This window comes from Grampus griseus, assembly GCF_964374135.1.
Source record: "Grampus griseus genome assembly, chromosome: 10".
Classification (NCBI taxonomy): Eukaryota; Metazoa; Chordata; class Mammalia; order Artiodactyla; family Delphinidae; genus Grampus; species Grampus griseus.
Window position 1 is genome coordinate 67,608,044 of NC_139004.1, and position 24,356 is coordinate 67,632,399.

At 41.5% G+C, this 24,356-nt stretch overlaps 1 pseudogene across 1 annotated transcript; it reads left to right on the top strand.

The window, feature by feature from the left end:
- Window positions 1–16,630: 16,630 nt before the first annotated feature.
- On the top strand, window positions 16,631–17,199 carry LOC309828568 (small ribosomal subunit protein eS7-like; annotated as a pseudogene). The gene has a single exon. The product of its transcript is annotated as a small ribosomal subunit protein eS7-like (transcript).
- The last annotated feature ends 7,157 nt before the right edge of the window (window positions 17,200–24,356 follow it).

Genomic DNA, 24,356 nt, shown 5'->3' on the forward strand with positions numbered 1-24,356 from the left:
TCATCTCTGAAGAAAGAGAACTTCATCTCAGACTTCAACTTATTTTGAAGAATATTCTTGTACAGCATCCATCACTCAATAAAAAATAGCCAAACTCAAGACCAAAAAAAAAAAAAAACCCACCTTGAAAACAAGAGAAATAGCTGACAACAGAAATAGACTCACAGAGACTTCCCTGGTGGTCCAGTGGCTAAGACTTCATGCTCCCAATGCAGTGGGCCTGGGTTTGATCCCTGGTCACTAGATCTCACATGCTGCAGCTAAAAGATCCCACATGCCACAACTGAAGATCCCAAATGCCTCAACTGAAGATCCCACGTGCAGCAATGAAGATCCAGCATGCCACAACTAAGACCCAGTGCAGCCAAATTAAAAACAAACAAAAAAAAGACAATGGAGACAGATAATGAAGGTACAGATACAAGTTTTAAAATAAATAATATGTTAATGAAAGTAGAAGACAAAATGAGAATTCAGCAGAAAACTGAAACTTATTTTAAAACTATCAAACAGAATTTTAGAACAGAAAAACACAACAACCAATTAGAAATTCAATGCATAAGTTTAACGGAAGATTGTACAAGGATGAAGAGATAATTACTTAACTGAAAAATAAATCGAGAAAATATATACAGTGAGGCACAGAGGGACATAAAGATGGAAATACAAAAGAGAGGATTGGAAACACTTGGGATACAGTGAAAAGTCAAATATATAATTAGATTCCTATCCTAGTAGACGAGGATAGAGAATGAGGTGAAAGCCACATATGAAGAGAGAACAGCTGAAAACTTTCCAAAAATGAGGAAAGATAGAAAACCACAGATTCAAGAAGCCCAATAGGAAAAAATAAAAAGAAAACCACACATAGGCACATAATTGGAAAACTGGTGAAAACCAAAGACAAAGAGAAAACTCTCAGAAAGGGAACAAGATTACTTCAAAAGAGCAACAGTTGGGCTTCCCTGGTGGTGCAGTGGTTGAGAGTCTGCCTGCCGATGCAGGGGACACGGGTTCGCGTCCTGGTCTGGGAAGATCCCACATGCCATGGAGCGGCTAGGCCCGTGAGCCATGGCCGCTGAGCCTGCGTGTCTGGAGCCTGTGCTCCACAGCGGGAGAGGTCACAACAGTGAGAGGCCCGCATACTGAAAAAAAAAAAAAAAAAAGCAACAGTTAGACTAACAGCTGACTCCTTAGCAGAAGGAATGGAAGACAGTAAAATTATATTATTAAAGTATTGAAAGAAAATAAATAATAACTACTGACTTACCTGTTGAAACCATCCTTCAATAGTGAGGGAAAGACAGAACTTTTTAGACAAAAACAGAAAATTGATCAACGGCAGACCAACACTAAAATAAATACTAAAGGATATTCTATAGGCAGAAGGAAAATGAGCCTAGGTGGCAGGCAGAGATGCAACAGAAATGAAACTAGAGAATATTGGGGAAATCTAAATGAATGTGGAGTGTGCAAAACAGTAATTATTTAACTTGCAAAGGGAGTTAACCAAAGTTAAAATGTTCTGAAGTCCTTGAATTGTCTGGTACTAAATTTATATTATACTTTGGTAAGTTAAGGATACATATTGTATTCCCTAAGGTTGGTCTGTTCAATGTGGTAGCCAGTAACCACATTTGGCTGTTGATGCTTAGAAATATGACTAGTCCTAATTGAGAAGTGCTATAAATGTAAAATATACATCAGATTTCAAATCCTTAGTGCAAAGAAAGAAAATAATACCATTAATAAATACACAAAATGTCAGGCCACCCTGTGTGGATATCCTCCTCATTGTATTCAAATTCAGACTTGAATATACTACTAAGGGTGCCCTCCTCATCCCACTAGTTATGATGCACATCACTGTCATGACTTTGGATCCCTGTGTGGACTCTTCCTACCCCTGCCTGGGTTCCATGCTGGGTAGACCTTTCATGCCAACACCTTCCTCATCCTCTTGGGATCCATGTCCTGCTCTGTGCCATGGGGATTCTCTTCCCCACTCCCCCCAGTACACCTATGTTGCACTGCCCAGCCTAATGACTTTCAGACTGAAATGTTCAGGAGAGAAAGTGAGGAAATAGAAAGAAAGAACAAGAAGAAACTAAGTTTACATTTTTACTTTAAAAAAAATAGAGACATACCATCTGTAGAGGAAATTCTTCATCACTGGCTAAAATCTGCTTCAACATTTTTACCCCAAACTTCAAGGAAACATGACCACAAAGAAAACTCAGAAAATGTCCATAAGAAAATGGATTAAAATATTTGAGCACAGGTTCAGATCTTCCTGTCCCACTGCAAATTCCTGGGAATAACAGAAAAGGAGTACTTTTTTTTTTTTTTTTTGGCTGCTTTAGGTCTTTTGTTGCTGTGCCCGGGCTTTCTCTAGTTACAGCAAGCGGGAGCTACTCTTCGGTGCGATGCACGGGCTTCTCATTGCCGTGACTTTTGTTGCAGAGCAAGAGAACGGGCTCTAGGCACACGGGCTCAGTAGTTGTGGCTCACAGGCTTAGTTGCTCCGCAGCATGTGGGATCTTCCCGGACCAGAGCTCAAACCTGTGTCCCCTGCATTGGCAGGTAGATTCTTAACTACTGAGCCACCAGGGAAGTCCAGGAATACATTTTTTAAAAATCTCTAATAGGGGCTTCCCTGGTGGCGCAGTGGTTGAGAGTCCGCCTGCCGATGCAGGGGACACGGGATCGTGCCCTGGTCTGGGAGGATCCCACATGCCGTGGAGCGGCTGGGCCTGTGAGCCATGGCCGCTGAGCCTGCGCGTCCGGAGCCTGTGCTCCGCAACGGGAGAGGCCACGACAGTGAGAGGCCCGCGTACCGCCAAAAAAAAAAAAAAAATCTCTAATAGTATCTTAAAAAAAATAGGAAGAGATCTTCAGTGGACAGAAATTATATGGACACTTTAAAGCAGGGGTCCCCAACCCCCAGGCCGCAGACCAGTAGCGGTCCATGGCCTGTTAGGAAATGGGCCACACAGCAGGTCAGTAGTGGGTGAGTGAGCGAAGCTTCATCTGCTGCTCCCCATCGCTTGCGTTACCTCCTGAACCATCCCTCCCCAACCCCCCCGTCTGTGGAAAAATTGTCTTCCACGAAACTGGTACCTGGTGCCAAAAAGGTTAGGGACTGCTGCTTTAAAGGACAGAGGCAGATATGAAAAGACTGAAAGAAAATGAATCAAAGCTCTAAAAAGGTCTCATACAAAAGTGCAGAGCCGTGCAGTCCCTTCAAGCTAGGAGGTACCTCGTGCAGGGGGCAGCAGAGTCTGTGGGCTACCACAGGGACTAGTTAGAATATATCTGTAGGAGGAGGAGCCACCTTTACAGTTGAGTCATGCGGTTGGCAAGAGAGGGCTTGTCTTCAGGGAGGAACTGTGACTGGCTTGGGAAGGAGAGGCAGGGCCTGCTACTGTGTGACTCTCTTGTACAGGAAGACTCCTGCCCAGGTGACCACCCACTGACACCTCACCCCAACAGTTTATCCCACACCGCCCATGTAATCTGTGGAGTCAGGGACTAAGCATTCATCAACAGGCTAAAGGGAATCTCAGAACAAAGATGAGTGCGCAACCAGGAGTCATCAAGCTTTAGGGGAAACCAGCAGCATGAAAAAGCCTCCCTAAACCCAACAAGCAGAAACACAATAGCTAAAGGGAAGATTTAAGAAGACAATTTAAAGAAATAAAGTTAATATTTTTCACAGAAGACCACTTAGCCTTAAAAAAAGAACAACACATTATTTGAAAGAGCCACTTATGGATCTTAGAGAGGAACAACATAGTTATCAATATTAAAACCTGAGGGGTGGGTGGAGGCCAAGATAGCAGAATAGGAAGACCCTGAACTCACCTCCTACCACAGGCACACCAAAATTACAACTACTTACAGAGAAACTATCTATGAGAATGACCTAAAGACTAGCAGAAAAAATTTTCCACAACTAAAGACATAAAAGGGAAACCACAACAAAATGGGCAGGGGGCTAGAAATGCAGTGTAGTCAGAACCCAAACCCCTGGGAAGGTGACTCACAAATGGAAGAAATATCACAACTGTAGAGGTCCTCCCCAAGGATCAAAGAGTCTCAGCCCTACATTAGGCTCTGCAGACCAGGGACCCTGCACTGGGAAGATGAGCTCCCAGAACGTCTGGCTTTGAAAATCAGTGGGGCTTATTTTGGGGAGAGCCAGAGGTCTATAGGAAACAGAAACTTCACTCTTAAAAGGGTGAATGCAAAATCTCAGACATTCCAAGTCCAGGTACAGAAGCAGTAGTTTGAAAAGAGCCTGGTTCAGACCCACTTGCTGATTTTGTAGAGCCTCTTGGAGGGGCAGGATGCAACTAGGGATCTTCTTGTGGATGGAGATGCTGGCAGCAGCCAATTTGGGAAGCTAATTCTACCACGATAATACCTGCATTGGTAAGTGTCATTTTGGAATCCTTTCTCTAGCCTGTTAGCACCAGGAACCCAGCCCCCTCGGACCATGTAGATAGGCACAGTTAGAATTTCAACAAAGAGTTAGAAAATATAAAGAAGAAACAAACAGAGCTGAAGAATACAGTAACTGAAATGAAAAATACACTAGAGGTATCAACAGTAGATTAATGATACAGAGGAATGGATCAGAAAACTGGAAACAGATTAGTGAAAATAATCCTTGTGAGACTAAAAAAAAAAAAAAAAAAAAGAATTTTTAAAAAACAAGGATATTTTTAAGAGACCTCTGGGACAACATTAAGCATACCAACATTCACGTTATAGGGATCCTGGAAGGAGAAGAAAGAGAAAAGGGCAGAGAATTATTTGAAGAAATACTAGCTGAAAATTCCCCTATCTTGTGAAAGGAAACAGACAGCCAGGTCCAAGAAGTACAGAGAGTCCCAAACAAGATGAACCCTAAAATGTTCACACCAAGACACATTATAATTAAAATGGCAAAAATTAAATATAAGGAGAGAATCTCAACAGCAGCAAGAGAAAGCTACTAGTTACATACAAGGGAACTCCCATAAGACTATCAACTGACTTTTCAGCAGAAACTCTGCAGGACAGAAGGGAGTAGTAGCACAATATATTCAATGTGATGAAAGAAAGAAAAAAAAAAATCTTACCACCAAGAATGCTGTACCCAGCAAGACTATCCTTCAGATTTGAAGGAGAGAAAAAGAGTTTTACAGATAAGCAAAAGCAAAAAGAATTCAGCACCACTAAACCGGCTTTACAAGAAATGTAAAAGGAACTTCTCAAAGTGGAAAAGAAAAGGCCACAACTAGAAATATGAAAATTACGAAAGAAAAATCTCATTGGTAAAGGTAAACATATAGTAAAAGTAGTAGATCAACCACGTACAGAGCTAGTAGGAAGGTTAAAAGACAAAAGTAGTAAAACCATCTATATCCACAATAGGTAGTTAAGGGATACACAAAACGTGTCCTCTGAGATCAGGAGCAAGACAAGGATGCCCACTCTCGCCACTTTTATTCAACAGAGTATTGGAAGTCCTAGCCATGGCAATCAGATAAGGAAAATAAATTAAAGGAATCCAAATTGGAAAGAAACCTAGACAGTAGTCACTCAAACAAATTAGAGAATTCTTTTTTTTAAATAAATTTACTTATTTATTTTTGGCTGAGTTGGGTCTTTGTTGCTGCGTGTGGGCTTTCCCTAGGTGCGGCAAGTGGGGGCTACTCTTCGTTGCGGTGTGCAGGCTTCTCATTGTGGTTGCTTCTCTCATTGCGGAGCATGGGCTCTAGAGTGCAGGCTCAGTAGTTGTCGCACACAGGCTTAGTTGCTCCATGGCATGTTGGATCTTTCCGGACCAGGGCTCAAACCCGTGTCCCCTGCATTAGCAGGTGGATTCTTAACCACTGTGCCACCAAGGAAGTCACAAACTTCTAATCCTGTGAGCTGACAGAGGGAGACAGCAGGTCGTGCACTGGAGCTGGAGTCAGGCATGAAAGGAGAGCAAAGGATGCCCCTTTTCTAGCCTGTGGGTGAGGTCTGAAGGGAAGTGATATGCTTCCCAGGTAGGTGGTCAGGCCCAGGCCAAACAGAATAACCCTTTGACCGATAGATCGTGGTGTTCTTGTTCTAGACTGGCCAACCAGGTCCAAGGAACCAGGTGACAGCTAGGGAAGGTGTGCCCCATGTTACAGTTGAGGACCCTGAGACTCAGAGTTCAACTCTGATGTGTCTGTTAACCAAGAGTGGCAGAGACGGGACACCTGTCTGGTCTCTGGCTGCAGCCAGTGGTCTGCCCAGTGCTCACAAACTTCTGAGGAAGGTGCCATTGTTGATAAAGGATCAGGACCCCTTCCTGGCTACACCAGGGCTCAGGTGGGTCGGGAATGTTTCCTGAATGTCCCTTCTTTTTCCTTGCAGCCCCACCCCCTAGTGGAAGCGCCCCCCTCTGACAAAGAGTTGCAGGCAATAAAGATCCAGGCCTGGTGGCGGGGCACCCTGGTGCGCCGGACGCTGCTGCACGCGGCCCTCAGAGCATGTACTGGTGGAAACAGAAGCTGGCAGAGCTGCTGGAGAAGAAGCGGCGGGCTGTGCTGGATCATGCTCAGCAAAAATGGGCAGTGGTCAGGCTACAGTCTTGTGTCCGCATGTAGCGCATCCGCCTTCGTTATTGCCGTTTGCTCCATGCTGCCCACATTATCCAGGTCTGTTGGCGCTGGCATAATTGCCATACCCGTGACTTTTTCAGGGGCAGCTATGAACTCACAGCAAGCCAACTAAGACTTGAGCTTGAGATCTTTCTAGGGTCACAGGTCTGTTGGATTACAGACTGCATCCCCTTCCCAATAAAGAATTGATCGGGTGTGGTCCAACACTGTGTCACAAGATCTCAGACAATCTTCAGTAGGTCACTGTCTCAGTGAAGGGTCAAGGTAAATGATGGCAGAGGTCAGCTCTGAGGTTGTCTGGGGTCGCATATAAAGGAGGATTCTAAGAGCCAGGTGCTGGATGACTGGGGTCTGTGGTTGATTAGTAATGTCTGCCATGGGTAGGAGACATGAAGTTGCCCAGCTTCCAAGTCAGCCAGCTCCAGGGAAACTCCTTCATAGTGTGGTGTATGGTTGTGTTTTCATTTTGCTCATGGTTTCCTTTGCTGTGCAAAAGCTTGTAAGTTTGATTAGGTCCCATTTGTTTATTTTTGCTTTTATTTTTATTGCCTGGGGAAACTGACTTAAGAAAACACTGGTACAGAGAATGTTTTACCTATGTTCCATTCTAGGAGTTTTATGGTGTCGCATCTTATATTTAAGTCTTTAAGCCATTTGGAGTTAATTTTTGTGTATGGTGTGAGGGTGTGTTCTAACTTCATTGATTTATGTTGTAGTTTATTTTATGACAGGGCCGAAAGTAAGCTTATCACATGAGATGAATTGTGTCGAAGTACAGTAGTAGAGAGCTGTCGTTTGCTCAGGCAAAACAGCGCCGTCTGTCTTGTTGTGGTAGTTTTTATTAAAGTATTATTTAGGTTTACATTTTAAGATTTGTTTTTTTAACATTTTAGAAATGTCAAAGCAGTAACCTATGTTTTTATTAATTATACAAGTAATAATTGGCTTTTTTGAAAACATGTCGTGTTTTGTCCTTGAGTGCAAAAGCAGTATAAAGTTTTCACCATTATTTTGATTATACTGAAGTAGCACAAGGACATTTCCTTGTGTTTTTATTATTTTGATTATACTGAAGACATTTTATGGATTAGTGTCCAAAGCACTTAATGTTTTTTTGTAGGCCCCCGGTTTGTTGGGGGGTGCTCAAAGCATTTAGGACTGTTTATAGCTCTGGCTTATTTGTTAGCCCCCAGTTTGTTGGTGGGGGGGGCTCATGGGTTACATTTTCTTTTTATGTCCTCAGTTACTTTATTATATTTCCCCCTTTTTGTTTTGTAATTTTTGTAGTATCAAGGAGAACATGGCAGCATTACTCCCGGTGTTAAACTACATGGAATTATTTTGTAGTTTGTATAGTATTAAGGAAAACACAGTAGTTTGTTGTAATGTTGTGTGGCGGGTAGTTTTTATTTGTCGTTGGACTATAATTAAATATATGATTATTATTATAATGAGTATTAGTAATTTTGTAGTAGAACCAAATAAAACATGTAATTTAGACATGGGATTTAGATTATTAAGTTTTTGAATAATTTTAGTTCATACTTTTTGTGAATTAAGTCGTAATTTTTTTGAAAAGTTTGTTGAATTTTTTCTTGTAAATTTACGATTTTTTTTGTTAAATTTTTGTGATGTAATAAATGTTTTTTTATTTTTGTCCAGGGGAATGTAGACTGATTATATGGAACCGAAGTGACACATAAGGCACTTTGATTCTAGTTATAACGTAGCTTTATTTGTCTTTGTAAATTTACAAGTTGATCCCCCAACATAACCATAGCTTGGTGTAAGTCTGTTATTTTTGAATGTATTTTTGAATCAATTTGTCGTTGAGAAGACCAAAGTATTTTAGAATTTTTATTTCAATCAGTTATATAATTAATGGTCTGAATAGATTGTTTTAAAGCAACTCCAGCTACTGTAGCAGTAGCTGTTATGGCTATAATACCCATGACAGCTGTAATCAACATTTTTATAAATCTTTTACCTTTTTTTAATGTATCAGCTAAATACTGTAAAACAGCCATAGGAAGAGATTTTTATCATTCCCTTCTAAGATTGACAGGAAGCCAAAGACCTGTCCGAGCTCGTAAGATATACAAACTTTTAGTAGATTTGTTAAAAGATATACTAGAGGTAATGTAGGTATACAGAGAGTAATTTTTACATATTATAATATCTTGAGTCTCATTTTATATAGTTGGTTCTTTTAACAATATATAAGGTAATTTTACATAACTATGAGTATATCGAGTAACATTTTTATGAAAAGTCAAACTATAATTTTTAGATTTGTTATCCATATGTTTTACCCAAGTATTAATCTTTTTTAAAGCTGTCATAAGCTTTTATAGATTTTTTTGGATAGGATATCCATTTAAATGAGGACCAGGAGGAGAAAACCCTCCTGCGTGTCATACTATGGTATCATTAATAGTATTGTTATAAATAGTGTTATCATCTCTATGTCAGTGTAAATTTTTTAGACCCCTTTTTTTTTGGGCGGAGCCAAAAGGGCTTTAATCAATGACGGTTTTCTAAGAAGTATTAACAAGAACCCGAGCCATTTCTCCTTGGCATCGAGTCCAATGGACCCAATCCGATAATCGATCTATAAGAGGCATCTGGCATGGAGGCAAGTAAGGTGTGGAAACATTTTCATTAAGAGTGGAATTAGAACTTTTAAAACTAAGCATTTAAAAGGTATAACCCATGATATCTGCTTTTATTTTTGACAACATTTAACCATGCTTGATAATTTATTTTAAGGTAATGATCTCCCTTTTCCATATAAATAGGAGATTTATTAACACCCACCATGTAATTTATTATTATTATTATTATTATTATTATTATTATTGGCTTTAAAGGGCCTCTATCATTAAAAGGACCAGGCAACCATCCACACTCATTTACATATACAAGAATTGGGGCATCCCATCAGGTACCCCCCATATTAAGAGGAGGGTTAGGAATATAAGTCCAATAAGTATGGTTAGTACAATTTATCTCATTGGCTGATATGTTTATTACCTGTGCAGACAGCATTGTCAACATGGCTACAAAAAGATTGGTGTTAGTGAGAGGTTTACCCTGTGAAATGACAAGATTTCTGGCAGTGTCTGTAAACTTTTTTATTTGCCCCCAGGTCAATGGAGGTGTCTTCTTCTTTTCACCAAGTAACAGTCTTGGTAAGCGCCTCCCAATCTTGAGGAATTAATATGTTTTTGGAAGCATACCTAGACAAAAGACCTTGAACGTAATTAGAATGTATCCCATATGTATTAATGGCTCTTTTTAGTATTTTAAAAATTTTTACATCATGAGGGTTATACTCAACGTTTATATATTCATTTGGAAATTGATTATTAGTAGGCATAGCTTGTCTAACAATAGGGAAAGCAAAAAATGGTTCAGAATATTGTTTTTTTTTATTTATCTATTCTTTTAACAATATTTTATTAGATTCAGGTTTTAGAGGAAAGCGAAACTGACGAGAGGTTCCAACAGTATAAGCTGTTAATTCTAAAGGAGGAGCCGGAGGAATAGTAGGACATGGCTCCTGATATAAAGGAGTGGTAGCATTGTTTTTATTTTTTTTTAATTTAACCATCAAATTTTTTAACTTTGAAAGTATATCAGAAATTTCATTTTGTTGAGAAAGTGGCATCTCATTTTGTTTGTTAGTCTGTTCTTAACCTTTATCATCATCAGAAAAAGCCCCTTTATCATTGGAATCCAAAAAATCCTTTCCTGTCTCAGACACAAGGGGAGGAGGAGGCGGAGGAAGGTCCTCTATAGGAGACTCATGAAACAGAGTACGAAAAGCAGCAGAATGATCGGGAGCAGAATTCGGACGCTGAGGGCGTGCCCCATTGTCACTTTTAGTTTTAGATTGTAATGGTTTTAGGGCAAGGGAAATTAATTTACAAAGAGACCAAATACGGACAGATATAGGGTTTCCATGTTGATGAGCTCTTTTTAAGGCTCGCATAACCTGTTTTTAAACTTTTAAATTCAACTGGTTATGACCAGTAGATTGAAACCAGTAACAATGTTTACGTACCAGCGCAAACAATTTATCAAAAGATTTTGGTTTTACTTTTACTCCTGAACTCCTTAATAACTGTTTTAGGAGTCTAATGTATTGAAATTTTATTGAATGGGAATTCCCTATTACAGTTACTCTACTGTTGTCGAAGGTTTCGCTTACTCTGAGCGGACCAGTTTTTCCTTCTGTCTCGCGATTATGCGATTACTTACCTTTAAGTCCCTGTTCGGGCGCCAAATGTTGTAGTTTATCTTATGACAGGGCCGAAAGTAAGCTCATCACACAAGATGAATTGTGCCGAAGCACAGCAGTAGAGGCCTGTCGTTCGCTCAGGCAAAACAGCGCCATCTGTCCTGTTGTGGTAGTTTTTATTAAAGTATTATTTAGGTTTACATTTTAAGACTTGTTTTTTTAACATTTTAGAAATGCCAAAGCAGCAACCTATGTTTTTATTAATTATACAAGCAATAATTGGCTTTCTTGAAAACATGCCGTGTTTTGTCCTTGAGCGCAAAAGCAGCACAAAGTTTCACCATTATTTTGATTATACTGAAGTAGCACAAGGACATTTCCTTGTGTTCTCACTATTTTGATTATACTGAAGACATTTTATGGATCAGTGTCCAAAGCACTCAGTGCTTTTTTGTAGGCCCCTGGTTTGTTGGGGGGTGCTCAAAGCATTTAGGACTGTTTATAGCTCTGGCTTATTTGTTAGCCCCCAGTTTGTTGGGGGGGGCTCATGGGTTACGTTTTTTTTTTTTTTTTGGTTACATTTTTTTTTATGTCCTCAGTTATTTTATTACAGATTTACATGGGGCTGCCCAACTTTTCCAGCACCACTTGCTGAAGAGACTGTCTTTTCCTCATTATATATTCTTGCCTCCTTTGTTGAAATTTAATTGACTGTAGGTGTACAGGTTTCTTTCTGGGCTCTCTATTATGTTCCTATGATCCATATGTCTGTTTTTGTTCCTATACCATGGGTTTTTCGGGGTATTTTTTAAGATTTTTTTTTCCCATATGTGAACCATTTTTAAAGTCTTTATTGAATTTGTTACAGTATTGCTTCTGTTTTATGTTTTGGTTTTTGGCTGCGAGGCACGTGGGATCTTTGCTCCCCGACCAGGGATCAAACCCACACTCTCGGCATTGGAAGCCAAGTCTTAACCACTGGACTGCCAAGGAAGTCCCCATGTTGTTTTGATTATTGTAGTTTTGTAGTATTGTTTGAAGTGTAGCAGGGTTATGCTTCCTGCTTTGTTCTTTTTCCTCAGGATTGCTTTGGCAATCCTGGGTCTTTTATAGTTCCATATAAATTTTAGGATTATTTGCTCTAGTTCTGTGAAAAATGTCATGGGTAATTTGATAGGGATTGAGTTAAATCTGTAGATTGTTTTGGGTAGCATGGCCATTTTAACAATGTTAATTCTTCCAATCCAAGAGCATTCTCATTCAATTTAGACCAATTCCAAAATGCCCCCACCCACCTGGGGACTACATAAGCCCACACAGTCTGGCCTTGCCCATCTCACTCTCTCAATGACCTCCCTGGTGGCTCTGCTAATATCAAAAAAACCCCAGCACCCTCCCATCGCAGTGCTTTGCTCTTGCTGCCACCTTTCCTTGGATTGTCTTCTTGCAGATGGAGCCCTCACTCCATTCAGGTTTGTCTTTGCTCCATGTTCCTTCCAGGGAGGCCTCCTTTGATTTGACCACCTTATTGAAATAGCTTTCCCTCCCACTACTGTATACTCTAGCTCCTGACTCTGCTTTCCTATTTCAGTCCTCATCCCTACCAAGGTTATCTTACCTCTCTGTTTTCTGTTTCCCCCACCACGAGAGGTGAGCTCCAAAAGAGCAGGGACTCTAGGTTCAGTGCTGTGTTCCCAGGATCTAGAACAGTTGGTTCTCTCTCCCTCTCTCTTTCAGTATGTTATTGGCTATATATTTTAACTTTCTGTATATTTTGACATTTTGACATCATTTTTGAACATTCCTTTCTGGCTTGGGTAGACTACCCCTCCCAGGGCTGGCCAATTCTTTGAGATGGCAAAGGACTCAGCCTGGAGCATGCCTATGATTTGCAAACCAACCAATCCAGAGCCTTACCTCCTCTCTCGGGCCTGTGCACCCCAGAGGGCAATATTCCAATGCCTTAATCATCGCAAGTCCGGATTCCAGATCCAAGGTCCAGGTACCAGGCATCTGGGGACCACTCCTATAACGTAGAGCCCACCCGAATTACTCAAACAAGCCAATCCTGAACTGATTACCCTGCCCGACCTTGCCTTTCCTGCTTCAAGAAAGACCATGGCAAAATTTCTTTTCTCACCCCTGTCTTCTGCCGCTTGCCCAGTACCTGATGCCTGTCCTCTGACCCTGTGTGACATGAGGTGGTGACCTCTTCTCTAGGATCTGTAAGTACAGTAAACCTTGTTTCCTATGCCTCTCCTATTCTCATGTGGCCTCACCTGACTGACCATAACATCGCACAAATAAGTGAAATCCACATAACCATTTTTATATTAACCACATAATATTCAGTGGCATTTAGTACATTCAAAGTGTTAAGCAACCACTATTATATATATCAATTTCTAAAATATCTTTATTGTCCTAAAAGAAAACCCCATACCCAAAAAGTAATCACTCCCCAGTACCTGCTCCTCCAGCCACTGGCAGCCACCAATCTGCATTCTGTCTCCATAGATTTACCTAGTGTGGAATAATGCAATATTTTGTGTCTGGTTTCTTTCACTTAACATGATGTTTTCAAGGTTCATCCACGTTGTAACCATGTGTCAGTACTTCATTACTTTTTATAGTAGAGTATATGTCCATTGTATGCATACGCTACATTTTGTTTATCCACTCTTGATAGGTATTTGGACTGTCTGCACCTTTTGGCTGTTGTGAATAATGCCACTATAAATACTTAGTAGCTACCCCATTTTACAGCCCATCAGCAATATACAAGTGTTCCAATATTTCTATATCCTTGCCAACTCTTGTTATTTTCCTTTTAAAGAAAATTCTAGCCATCCTAGTGAGTGTGAAGTGGTGTCTCATTGTGTTTTCTTTTGCATTTCTCTTATGATGAGTGATGTTGGGCATCTCAATGTGCTTGTTGGTCATTTGTGTATCTTCTCTAGGAGAAACATCTATTAAAGTTTTGAAAAAAATTTTTAATTGGGTTGTGGTTGTCTTTTTGTTGTTTCAGTAAATATTTAGGTAATGAATGAATACACAGTTCTATCCACGCCCTGGATTTGTGGCTTTACCATGACTCAAATCTTTCTCCCTAGAAACAACTGTCCCACCATCCCTGAATGAATGGTTCTCTCATCAACCACCCCAAATCCCTCATACCCAAAAGACATGTCTTTCTCAGACTCTTTGAATTTTTATTTCTCTCTGGCAGTGTGTGTGTGTGTGTGTGTGTGTGCGCTGGGTGGTGGAAGGAGGAGCTGTTATTGTGTCTCCATTCATCTGGGCATACTGTTCTCTAGCTTTGTTGGTCTTCATTGCTGTCTCTGTGTCTCCCTCTCTGTCTATCCTTCATAATCTTGTCTTTCACTCTAATTATAATTATCTCTTTATGTTCCCCAGTATCTTTCTCCTTCAGTCTCTGCCTTCCTCTGTCAACTCTTATAATGTCATGTCTCCTTGTAGCTGTTTCTCTGACACAGGATTTTCTGATCTGTAAATTGCTGGCAGAGATCATTTTCTTTAACCTGCCCATCCTCAGACACAGCTCTGCTCTTCTGAGCCCTGATTACCCCTCATCCCTAGAAGCTCCACAAGGATGGGTGGAGAATTTCCATGCAGGGCACCCACATGATTGCTCCTGGGTGATGGAGGCACCAACCTAGGATGTACAACTACTTAGAAGAATGTTGGAATAATTTATGTATATGGCCACAGTGATTGGTTCAGGGATATGCATATGATGCAAGCCAGGCCACTGGGACTTAGTTCTGGTGCCGTGGTAGAACTACTAGGATTGATGGCTGTAAGAATTACGAAACCAGAGCTGCTGGGGTACACCACATGGAAATAGCTTGCTGAGAATGGAGCCAACACAGAGGAAAGTAGAACCAAAAGATGGAAAGAGAGGGACTAAGTCCTAAGGATTCCTTTGGGCCTCTGGACCCAGCCATGCCTGAGGCTACCACCCACTCTACTACGGGAATTCTTACTTTTGTGAGCCAATAAACCTCCATTTTCACTGAAGTTGGGTTGCCAATAAGACAGGTAGCAAAGGAGTAGGAGATCTCAGCAAATTAAGAAACACTTGAAGGAGATTGAATTTTATGTAAGTTGCTTTTCAGGAAGGGGTTTTCAAAAATTGTTTTTTGAGTTAGAAACTTGGCAGAAGGTATGCCTAGGAAATTCTTACAATAAACATGGGATTATCTCTCACTTAATGCACCCAGAAGACCAGAACATTCTTGTAATGCTGTGTAGTGTGGTAAAAAAGAGAAGTGCTGTGGAGTAATGAATAAATCAGCTAATCATCTATAATTAGAATGGCCTGAGTGTGAATCTAATCATGGATTGGTCACCTGTGAGCCAATGTGGCATTTTGTCATTTGCCTAGTTCAACAAGTCAGCAGGAGGAAACCATGGGCAATCATCAGCCATTCATGAAACAACTGCATGAGGAGAATAGATGAACTAGTCAGGTCCTTCCCTTGCTCTCTACTCCACATATGCAAAGCATGTCTGTGGTAGCCTTCACTCCAAGATAACCTCTTAGCTCTGCCCCTGAAGAAAGTGGTCAGTCTGCTCATAAAGAGATCCTATCATGGGTATTGAACGTAAGAGGGAAATAGGGCAATGTTTTTCGAACTTTATCAACAGTCCCAGTGATGTGGAGGGTCTCATTAAAGCAGATTGCTGGGCCCCACTCACCATTTCTTCTTTTTTTTTTTTTAATTTATTTATTTATTTTTGGCTGCATTGTGTCTTCGTTGCTGCGCGTGGGCTTTCTCTAGTTGCGGCGAGCGGGGACTACTCTTCATTGCGGTGCATGGGCTTCTCACTGCGGTGGCTTCTCTTGTGGAGCATGGGCTCTAGGCGTACGGGCTTCAGTAGTTGTGGCACGCGGGCTCTAGAGCGCAGGCTCAGTAGTGTGGCGCACAGGCTTAGTTGCTCCGTGGCATGTGGGATCTTTCCGGACCAGGGCTCGAACCTGTATCCCCCACATTGGGAGGCGGATTCTCAACCACTGCGCCACCAGGGAAGCCCCCACTCACCATTTCTGATTCAGTGTATCATGTTCCCAAGAATGAGTATTTCTAACAACTTTCCAGGTGATACTGTGGCAGCTCTTCTAGGGAATACCACTACGTTAGAAAAATCTACAATTCTTCCCCTTCTGAGTGGGAAACGGTCAGTTTTGCCTCCTATGAGTCTTTCTCCTGTGTGTGTCCTTTACTACTCATACAAAACACTTAATTTTTGACACTTTTGGAAAACCCTATTTCAGTCCTTTCCCTTCTCAAGAAAAGGGGGTGTAAAGCTGAAAATTCCACACTCTGATTATATATTGATCTTTTCAATGACCAGCCTTCATCGTTAGTCCATCCAGGAGCTCTCTCAGAATCACCTCATTAGAACAAAGGACACGCCTATCATCCAGGAAATTATAAGAATTTCAGAAGCTCTGTGTCATGATCCAGTTCAAAGACCAAATATTAGAACAAAAGATGCTCCTAGTGCTGTTATCACTTAAGAAAATACAAGGGTGCTTCCTGGGACTCTCTAGGCTTCCACCGTTTCTCTGTGGTTCTTCCGGTTTCTCTACTGGCGCCATTCCCACCTCTTCCCCTTTGCCTCTGGGATTTAACGAGCTCTCCTGAGACCTAGGCCTCCAAATGTGGGGGTGGGTGAGGAACAAATGTTAGTTAGCCTCATTGGCAAGGTCAAGGCCATGTTCAGTTCCAGTGTGAAGGTCATGAAGCCCAATTGTGAGAAGCTGGGAGTTCAAGTCTGGAATCTTCCAGGCCCTCGTGGAGCTGGAGATGAACTTGGACCTCAAGGCCCAGCTGCGAGAGCTGAACATCAAAATTGCCAAGGACATTGAAGTTAGTGGTGGTCGGAAAGCTATTATAACCTTTGTTCTCATTCCTCAATTGAAATCTTTCCAGAAACTCCAGGTCCAGCTATTGTGTGAGTTGGAGAAGAAGTTCAGCAGGAGACATGTTGTCTTTGTCACTCAGAGGAGAATTCTGCCTAAGCCAACTCGAAAAAGCCATACAAAAAATAAGCAAGTATCCCAGGAGCTGCACTCTGACAGCCATGCATGATGTGATCCTGGAGGACTTGGTTTTCCCAAGTGAGATTGTGGGCAAGAGAATCCGCAAGAAACTGGATGGCAGCTGGCTCATAAAGGTTCATTTGGATAAAGCACAGCAGAACAATGTGCGATACAAAGTTGAAACATTTTCTGGTGTCTATAAGAAGTTCATGGGTAAGTATATTAATTTTGAATTCCCATAGTTTCAGTTGTAAACAAAAATGACTAAATAAAATATTATTCACAATTTAAAAAAAAGAAAGAAATTACAAGGTTTTCAGGAGCTCTGTGCCAGGGTCTAGGGGCAAAGACCAATATATATTTTCTATTTCTTCCAAGTCTGTAATATCTTGATGTAAGAAATAATCAAAAGTGAGGGGGACATGTCAAAAGAATGCAGAAGCCAGGCTGAAGGGCTCCCAGTGGCCAAATCTGGGTCAATTTGAGCACCAAAATTATGATGATAGCAGATTATAACCTATAGAATTAAATAGGAACCCATCAGTTCACACCGATATAAATTAATAAATGAAAAATTTAATGAGAAGAGAAGTATCTTCCTTAGAAAGCAACTAATATATGTAGAAAGAATTAAGGTATTAGAAAGTCACTGCTCAATCACAATGGCCGAGGGATAGGAAGTAGAGTTCACCTCCCTCCACAGAAACATTGAAAATAGATCTACAAGCAGAATGATTCACACAGAACAGCTACTGAATGCCGACAGAAGACCTCAGATGTCCGAAAAGACAAGAAAACCTCCACGTAACTGGGTAGGACAAAAGGAAAAAGAAAAAGAAGGAATCAGGACAGGGCTGCACCCTGGGGAGGGAGCTGTGAAGGAGGAAAGTTTCCTGCACCGTGGGAAGGTTTCTCGCAAGTGGAGAAATTAAGACAGAGGGGGAGTTTTGGAGCCTAAAAGGGGAAGCAGCAACTGGTTTGTGAAAGGCAAAATGGAGACTAACCTGCACAGAGGGTCAGCACCCCCACCCTGCACTCTCAAACCTGAGATACTCCTCTGTTAGTGAGGTTGAGGGTCAGGTACTAAAGCTCAGACTCCTAAGCTCAGGCCCAGAGAGAGGACCAGGGTTAGGTGCAGAAAGAGCCTGAAGAGGTTGGGCCACAGCAACTGCGGGTGTACTAGGAAGAAGCCTGGGCCCACCAGAGAGGCAAGGAACCATTATTGGGAGGCGCATGAGAAGAGGAGAGGGAACACCATAAGAACTTCTATCCCTGTGAGTGCTCCCAGGCAACAGGACACCACCTACAGGAGTTCTGGGGGCAGGTGCGAGAAGCCACCACCATCTTGGGCTCCAGAGGTGGGCACTGGCTGCCTCTTCCAGACCCACAGGCAGACACCAGGCCCCACCCCTACTGACCCAGGAGGGCGTGGACAGCTCCCAAAACTAGGAATTCTGCGAGCAGGTCACAGAACCCGCCCCTGCTGACCTGTAAGGGTGTGGACAGCTCTCGAAACTAGGAATTCTGCCAGCGGGCCACAGGACCTACCTTGCTGTCCCAGGAGGGCACGAATAGCTCTCACTACTAGGAAATTCACCAGTGGGTGTCAGGACCTGCTCTGCTGTCCCAGGAGGATGTGGATAACTACCCCCACTAGGAAATCTGCCCAGAGGAGGGGCTGAAACCACAGCTGATCCCCAGGGGCTGTGTGACTAAGGAAGAAGAGCTGAAATTTCTCCTTGCAGCTGCACAAACTGTGGAGTTACACCTCCACTGATGCCTTCCCTAATTCAGCGCCTGTGAAACATCCGAAAGGACAAGTGCTCTTGCAGCCGCAATGGGTCTGGCTTTAGCAGCTGTGGGCTCTTTGGGCATGTACTCATGGGGGTTGGGCCAGACCAGAGTTTGCGCTGCCTCTTTAGCTCCCACAGTGGGTACAGGTGTACAACTACTGCAGTCCTGGGACCTGACCTCAGTGGACCTGCGCCGGTGGCCGGGTGAAAACAACACGTGAGAGTCAACAGGGCTGATCGCCGGCATACCCACAGTTAAGGTGGGACTGAGAGCAGTGCCAACAATATACTTTGTGAGCCCTCACAATGGGCAGAAGGGGATACAACAGAGCATATTCACAGGTAAACAGCTTCAGAGGAGAAATACACAGTGGCTTCTCTCCCAGTGGGAGTGCTCCAATCCCACATATCTCACATTGCAGATCAGAATCACAGCTAAGAAATAGATCTTTGGGCCTCTACCCCAACAGCTAGGGAGCAGACCCCACCCCTGACAGGTCAGTGACAACCACAGAGCAAAGGGGAGGCCCTGATCAATTTCTAGGGCAGGCTCTGATCACTATAACACCAATCAAACCCCCTATCAAGGGAAAAATGGCACAAGCCTCTGGACCAACCTCACCCATCAAGGGGGCAGACACCAGAGGAAGTACAATTCTGCAGCCTGTGGAAGGGAGACCACAAACACAGTAAGTTTGACAAAATGAGATGACAAATATGTTGCAGACGAAGGAGCAAGATAAAAACCTACAAAAACAACTAAGTGAAGAGAAGATAAGCAATCTACATGAAAAAGAATTCAGAGTGATGATAGTCAAGATGATCCAAGATCTCAGAAAAAAAATGGAGGCGGATCGAGAAGATACAAGAAAATTTTAACAAAGACCTAGAAGAACTAAAGAACAAACAGAGATGAGCAATAACTGAAATGAAAAATACACTAGAAGGAATCAATAGCAGAATAACTGAAGCAAAAGAACGGATAAATGACCTGGAGGCAGAATGGTTGAAATCCCTGCCATGGAACAGGGTAAAGACAAAAGAGGGAATTCCCTGGCAGTTGAGTGGTTAGGATGCCACACTTTCATTGCTGAGGGCCTGGTTTGGGAACTAAGATCCCACAAGCTGTGCAGTGCAGCCAAAATTTTTTTTAAAAGCATAAAACATGAAAAGAAATGTCTCAGAGATCTCTGGGACAACATTAAATGCACCAACATTCAAATTATAGGGGTCCCAGAAGAAGAAGAAAAAGAGAAACGGCCTGAGAAAGTATTTGAAGAGATTATAGTCAAAAATTTCCCTAACATGGGAAAGGGAATAGTCATCAAAGTCCAGGAAATGCAGAGTCCCATACAGGATAAACCCAAGGAGGAATGCTCTGAGACACATATCAATAAAACTAACAAAAATTAAATACAGGGGCTTCCCTGGTGGCGCAGTGGTTGAGAGTCTGCCTGCCAATGCAGGGAATGCGGGTTCATGCCCCAGTCCGGGAGGATCCCACATGCCACAGAGCGGCTGGGCCCGTGAGCCGTGGCCGCTGGGCCTGTGCGTCTGGAGCCTGTGCTCCGCAACAGGAGAGGCCACAGCAGTGAGAGGTCCGCGTACCGCAAAAAAAAAAAAAAAAAAAAATTAAATACAAAGAAAAACTATTAAAAGCAACAAGGGAAAAGCAACAAATAATATACAAGGGAATCCCCATAAGGTTATCAGTTGATTTTTCAGCAGAAACTCTTCAAGCCAGAAGGGAGTGGCAGGATATATTTAAAACGATGAAAGGGAAAAACCTACAACCAAGAATACTCTACCCACAAGGCTCTCATTCATATTTGAAGGAGAAATCAAAAGCTTTCCAGACAAGCAAAAGTTAAAAGAATGCAGCACCACCAAACCAGCTTTACAACAAATGCTAAAGGAACTTCTCTAGACAAGAAACACAAGAGAAGAGAACAAAAGAGGAAGAGAAGAAAAAAGACCTACAAAAACAAACCCAAAACAATTAAGAAAATGGCACTAGGAACATACATATCGATAACTACCTTAAATGTAAATGGATTAAATGCTCCAACCAAAAGACATAGACCAGCTGAATGCATACAGAAACAAGAGCCATATATATGCTGTCTACAATAGACCCATTTCAGACCTAGGGCCACATACAGACTGAAAGTGAGGGTATGGAAAAAGGTATTCCATGCAAATGGAAATCAAAACAAAGTGAGAGTAGCAATACTCATATAAGACAAAATAGACTTTAAAGTAAAGACTCTTATGAGGGACAAAGAAGGACACTACACAATGATCAAGGATCAATCCAAGAAGATATAACAATTGTAAATATATATGCACCCAGCATAGGAGCACCTCAATATATAAGACAAATACTAACAGCCATAAAGGAGAAATCGACAGTAGCACAATAATAGTGGGGGACTTTAACACCCCACTTTCATCAATGGACAGATCATCCAGACATAAAATTAATAGAGGGGGCTTCCCTGGTGGCGCAGTGGTTGAGAGTCCGCCTGCCGAAGCAGGGGACACAGGTTCATGCCCCGGTCTGCGAGGATCCCACATGCCGCGGAGCGGCTGGGCCCGTGAGCCATGGCCGCTGAGCCTACACGTCCGGAGCCTGTGCTCCGCAACGAGAGAGGCCACGACAGTGAGAGGCCCGCATACCACAAAAAAAGAAAAAAAAAAAAAATTAATAGAGGAACACAGGCCTTAAATGACACATTAGACCAGATAGACATTTTTTTAACAACTTTATTGGCGTATAAATGCTTTGCAATGGTGTGTTAGTTTCTGCTTTATAACATAGTGAATCAGCTATACATATACATATATCCCCATATCTCCTCACTCTTGTGTCTCCCTCTCACCCTCCCTATCCCACCCCTCTAGGTGGTCACAAAGCACTGAGTTAATCTCCCTGTGCTATGTGGCTGCTTCCCACTAGCTATCTGTTTTACATTTGGTAGTGTATATCTGTCCACGCCACTCTCTCACTTGGTCCCAGCTTACCCTTCCCCCTCCCCGTGTCCTCAAGCCCATTCTCTACATCTGCGTCTTTATTCCTGTCCTGCCCCTGGGTTCATCAGAACCATTTTTTTTTTAGATTCCATATATATTAGCATATAGTATTTGTTTTTCTCTTTCTGACTTACTTCACTCTGTATGACCGACTCTAGGTCTATCCACCTCACTACAAATAACTCAATTTCATTTCTTTTTATGGCAGAGTAATATCCCATTGTATATATGTGCCACATCTTCTTTATCCATTCACCTGTTGATAGACACTTAGGCTGCTTCCATGTCCTGGCTATTGTAAATAGTGCTGCAGTGAACATTGTGGTACATGTCTCTCTTGGAACTATGGTTTTCTCAGGGTATATGCCTAGTAGTGGGATTGCTGGGTCATATGGCAGTTCTATTTTTAGTTTTTTAAGGAAACTCCATACTGTTCTCCGTAGTGGCTGTATCAATTTACATTCCCACCAATAGTGGAAGAGGGTTCCCTTTTCTCCACACCCTCTCCAGCATTTATTGTTTGTAGATTGTCTTATAGGTTTTTTTTTTTGAATTTTTGAATTTATTTTATTTGCTTTTTTATACAACAGGTTCTTATTACTTATCCATTTTATACATATTAGTGTATACATGTCAATCCCAATCTCCCAATTCATCACACCACCACCACCACCACCCCGCACCGCTTTCCCCACTTGGTGTCCATACATTTGTCCTCTACATCTGTGTCTCAATTTCTGCCCTGTAAACCGGTTCATCTGTACCATTTTTCTACGTTCCACATATATGCATTAATATACGATATTTGTTTTTCTCTTTCTGACTTACTCTGTATGACAGTCTCTAGATTCAACCACATCTCTACAAATGACCCAATTTCATTCCTTTTTATGGCTGAGTAATATTCCATTGTGTATATGTACCACATCTTCTTTATCCATTCATCTATCGATGGGCATTTAGGTTGCTTCCATGACCTGGCTATTGTAAACAGTGCTGCAATGAACATTAGGGTGTATGTGTCTTTTTGAATTATGGTTTTCTCTCAGTATATGTCCAGTAGTGGGATTGCTGGGTCATATGGTAATTCTATTTCTAGTTTTTTAAGGAACCTCCATACTGTTCTCCATAGTGGCTGTATCAATTTACATTCCCACCAACAGTGCAAGAGGGTTCCCTTTTCTTCACCCCCTCTCCAGCATTTGTTGTTTGTAGATTTTCTGATGATGTCCACTCTAACTGGTGTGAGTTGATATCTCATTGTAGTTTTAATTTGCATTTCTCTAATAATTAGTGATGGTGAGCAGCTTTTCATGTGCTTCTTGGCCATCTGTATGTCTTCTTGGAGAAATGTCTATTTAGATCTTCTGCCCATTTTTGGATTGGGTTCTTTGTTTTTTTAATATTGAGCTGCATGAGTTGTTTATATATTTTGGAGATTAATCCTTTGTCCGTTGATTCATTTGCACATATTTTCTCCCATTCTGAGGGTTGTCCTTTTGTCGTGTTTGTACTTTCCTTTGCTTTGCAAAAGGTTTTAAGTTTCATTAGGTCCCATTTGTTTATTTTTGTTTTTATTTCCATTTCTCTAGGAGGTGGATCAAAAAAGTTCTTGCTGTGATTTATGTCAAAGAGTGTTCTTCCTATGTTTTCCTCTAAGAGTTTTATAGTGTCCAGTCTCATATTTAGGTCTCTAATCCATTTTGAGTTTATTTTTGTGTATGGTGTTAGGGAGTGTTCTAATTTCATTATTTTACATGTAGCTGTCCAGTTTTCCCAGCACCACTTATTGAAGAGACAGTCTTTTCTCTATTATATATGCTTGCCTCCTTTGTCATAGATTAGTTGACCATAGGTGTGTGGGTTTATCTCTGGGCTTTCTATCCTGTTCCATTGATCTATATTTCTCTTTTTGTGCCAGTACCATATTGTCTTTATTACTATAGGTTTGTAGTCTGAAGTCAGGGAGTCTGATTCCTCCAGCTCCATTTTTTTCCCTCAAGACTGCTTTGGCTATTCGGGGTCTTTTGTGTCTCCATACACATTTTAAGATTTTTTGTTCTAGTTCTGTAAAAAAAATGCCATTGCTAATTTGATAGGGACTGCATTGAATCTGTAGATTGCTTTGGGTAGTATAGTCATTTTCACAATATTGATTCTTCCAATCCAAGAACATGGTATATCTGTTTGTTTGTATCATCTTTGATATCTTTCATCAGTGTCTTATAGTTTTTTGCATACAGGTCTTTTGTCTCGCTAGGTAGGTTTATTCCTAGGTATTTTATTCTTTTTGTTGCAATGGTAAATGGGAGTGTTTCCTTAATTTCTCTTTCAGATTTTTCATCATTAATGTATAGGAATGCAAGAGATTTCTGTGCATTAATTTTGTATCCTGCAGCTTTACCAAATTCATTGATTAGCTCTAGTAGTTTCCTGGTGGCATTTTCAGGATTCTCTATGTATAGTATCATGTCATCTGCAAACAGTGACAGTTCTACTTCTTCTTTTCCAATTTGGATTCCTTTTATTTCTTTTTCTTCTCTGATTGCCGTGGCTAGGACTTCCAAAACTAT